At 49.2% G+C, this 3,586-nt stretch overlaps 1 protein-coding gene across 1 annotated transcript in view; it reads right to left on the reverse strand.

Annotated features, from left to right (window-relative positions):
• The window catches only part of PLCXD1 (phosphatidylinositol specific phospholipase C X domain containing 1), a 36,946-nt gene extending 33,626 nt beyond the window's left edge, over window positions 1–3,320 (reverse strand). Inside the window, exon 1 of the mRNA XM_006017041.3 lies at window positions 3,295–3,320. The gene's annotated coding sequence lies outside the window, so the exon portion shown is untranslated. The remainder of the gene's footprint in view (window positions 1–3,294) is intronic.
• Between the last annotated feature and the right edge of the window lie 266 nt (window positions 3,321–3,586).

A 3,586-nucleotide genomic window follows, 5' to 3' on the forward strand; every position in this document is an offset into this window, starting at 1 on the left:
TGCACCATGGGACACTAGCCATGGGGCAGGGGAGGGGCCACCTTTCCCACCTCATGCTCAGCTTTTCCCCAGGCTCCTTCCCGGCATGGAAGAAAGCAGCCCTTCCCTGCCCCGTGGCTGGGGGCCCCTCCTGCAGCGGGCAAGGGGCCTCTCCGCCCCGCCCCCCTGCCCCCCATGCTCAGCACTACCTTGTAACCTGACCCCCCTGCCAGCCTGGGCCCCCCTCTCCCTGCTGATGCAGCCCAACCCAGCTCCATAGACCCCTGCCAGCCTGTGCCCCGCTTTGGGCCCTACCCATGCTGGCCTGGGACATTTGTCCCAAGACATTGGGACATTGGTCCCAAGATAGTGACTAGGGGCTGGGGCACCTGTCAAGGGGCAGGGCTACGCATGCAGCCCTCGACTGCCTGTCAAAACTGGGTAAGCAGCTCTCCACCCAAAATAATTGCCCACCCGTGCCCTACAAGAAGAACATGATCTTTATAGATTTTAAATTGGAGCTCTTGTTTTGATAATGTAGGGTCATTGATTTCATTGCTATAATGCAATGCAATTTATTTTTTATAGTGTACTTTACACATAGCATGTGTAATAAAATGTTCGAGAAGTTTGGAACAGAAACACAAAACATGGTAAAGTTGAATACACAGGAGAGAAATTAATAAAAGCATGAAGTCGAGTAAAAAGGACAAGTTTACTTTTAAAAGGGTTTAAAAGTGGAATTACTGTGAGGAAAGTTAACAGTTACAGGGGCAGAAGTTCAGTGTCCACCATACATTCATAGATGTTAGGGGCTGAAAGGGACCTTACCAGATCATCGGGTCCAGCCCCCCTGCACTTGGGCAGGAAAGATTGCTGGGGTCAGAAAGCAGAGTAAGATTTGAGGAAGTTAAAAACAACAAACCATTAGAGAAGAGGTGAGCATTTGAGGAAACATGGTATCAGAGACACAGGATGGAGGAGAGCACGCAGAGATTAAGTTGATCATAAGACTACTTTGAAAGCTAAGATGATGGAAGATGACTGGGAAGAAAAGTATGTACCCTTCAGCTACTATTGTGATGAGTGTGCAAGACATACACACATCTCCAAGGTTTAGAGCAAATCTGGCTACAGCAATCTGGGCTAGAGATATCTGGGAAACGAAATTTCCATTCTGCAGTATTATAAGTATTTCAACAGCCAAAAGCAGAACAGAAACCCTACAGTTTGTCCTGTTTCTTTTATTTTGAAAGCACTGAAACAAGTTTTCAAAAAACAGTTACATACTTCCTGGAATCTACAGAAATTGCTGTCTGAGGGCCCTGGCAGACATCAACATTATGGCACAATTAATGTATTAATCATGGCATAATTTGTAACATGCTACAAGTTCACCCCAATTTATGGAGCATTAAGGGGGCAAACCAGCTACAGAGAGCTCCCATTATATGTGGAACCTCTCTGGCTGGTTTGAACTGAGCCTTAAATTGAATTTGTGGCATGTACCCGTCAGACCCATGGCTGTCCTGTGTGGATTTGACTCACAGATGAAAGTCTAGATAAGCACTGGGTAACTCCAGGTCTTTAAAAACCTGAGACATGGGAACCCAAGATGGAGAAAGGATTTCTGATCTCAGGTCCCTGTGCTCCAGGCTTTTAAAATCACTGCAGCCCACCTGGGTGGCACACACTGTGCTTCAAAAGCCTAAGGTGCCAGGAACTAGGGTTTAGGCTGCTGACATCCTGGTTGCTGATATCTGGGGCTTTCACACACCTGCCCATTGGGCTTCCCTACCTAATACTTCCAGACAAGCATCTCAGTCTGCCCCTAAAGAGGCTGCCTGGTATGCAGGCTTAAAAATGCAGAGCAGAGGAAACTCCCAGGCTCCCCCTGCCAGCAGTTACAGACTCAGAGTGGGATCCCAGGCTCCACATACCTCATAGGAAGCCAAGCTGGGGACCTATCCCCAATGCTGGCCTCCCTGCACCAGCAGTTGTACAACTGGGAACTGATCCATGGTCCCAAAATGTTTGTGTGGCAAGGCAAGGGGCACAACTAGGGTTGCCAACCCTCTAGGATTGCCTTGGCATCTCCAGGAATTACAGATAAGTCTCCATGAGACTACTGAGAGTCACCCAAGAGAAATTATAGGGCATTCATTAAAATAATTATTAAATGTTGAATCTGATGTATACAGTTGTCCAGTGGGTTTTTAAGATGTAATAGTAATGTGCATTTGCCTTCCTGATGTAAATTCATTAATGTCATTACATCATGTGATGAACCTCCCAGAATAGATTCAAACAGAGTTGGCAGCCCTAGGCACAACTGTTGGGATCACAAATCAGGTTGCATTGCACCATTAAACAAATGTCTGTTAGGGGCCTAAAAGGAATATCGTTCCTACCAGTTTCATTGCTGCCCACCTCCAGATAGCAGAGGTGAACCATTCTATCAGAAAATTCCCAACCGCCTCTAGTCTAGATGCTTTCAAATTTAAGGATTAGAGGCCTTGCTTCTCCTCTCACCTAAACTAGAATTACTAGCTATAACAGGGGGCCTTCTTGGGGCATCCACCAATGCCCCACCCACCTGTTCTGGGCCAACCACCCACCTTCTCACCCGCCACACCTTGATGACATTTAATTAAGTCGTTAATTAAGCAGGAGGCTGCCCATTTCTTGCCCCGATGCCAGGGGGCGCTGTCTGCAGCACCGTTCCTCCCCTACACCACAGGGCAAGCCTTGCAGATGGCATCCACTGATGTTACTCTCACCAGCCCCACACTGGGCCCCAGAATCCGCCAATCAGGACCCCTCTAAGATCCCTTCATTCAAGCAGCCTACTCTGCCCTCATTCAGGCTACTTAGCTCCCCGAAACTATTTCCCCTCTCTGGTGTGGTCCCCCCACGGGACCTTTGGCCACACAGGCCCTGGCCTCACCTCCAAAGCCAGTTGGCACCCTAGCCCCTCAGCTCTGGGCATCCCTCACAGTGGGCCCCTGGCCCTTTTGACCAGTCTGGTCCTGGCTCCAGCATTGACCAGTTGAGGGTACTCTACATCAGGCCTATGAGCCTCTAGCCCCACTCTCTCTCTGGGGTCTGCCCTCTGGACCCTACTAGTGGGTCTGGTTGTGGGAGCTGGGGTTAAGGTGCCCCGACCCACCTTTCACTGCCAACTGGCCTGGCATTTCCTGAGGGCTCCTGTGCCACTGAGAGCCTCACCAAGCCACCCACTCCTGGCAGGGTGCAATTTTAGGTCATGCCCAGGACCATGAGCCTCCTAGCCATCCCCTACAGCTCCTCCCTTACCTCCCGGATGTTCCAAAAAGACTGACAGCCAGGCAATGTTACTGCCTGCCTGCCAGCAGCAAAATGCTCTGCTTATATAGGCAGTCCTGAATCTAAAATGGCTGCTGCAATCAGGCACCTGCTGGCTGCTTGGCTTAGATCTTAAAGTGGCAGGCACAAACAGTGCCCTGCCACACTAGCGATGTCAGCAGAATAAATCCTGATTTATATCAATATAAGTCAGGTCACAGTAAGGCCCCAGGGTTTTAAGAAATCCAAGAAAGAAGGAAAAACAAGAAAAAAAATCAGCCAG

This window comes from Alligator sinensis, unplaced genomic scaffold (genome assembly GCF_000455745.1).
Source record: "Alligator sinensis unplaced genomic scaffold, ASM45574v1 scaffold144_2, whole genome shotgun sequence".
Lineage (NCBI taxonomy): Eukaryota > Metazoa > Chordata > Crocodylia > Alligatoridae > Alligator > Alligator sinensis.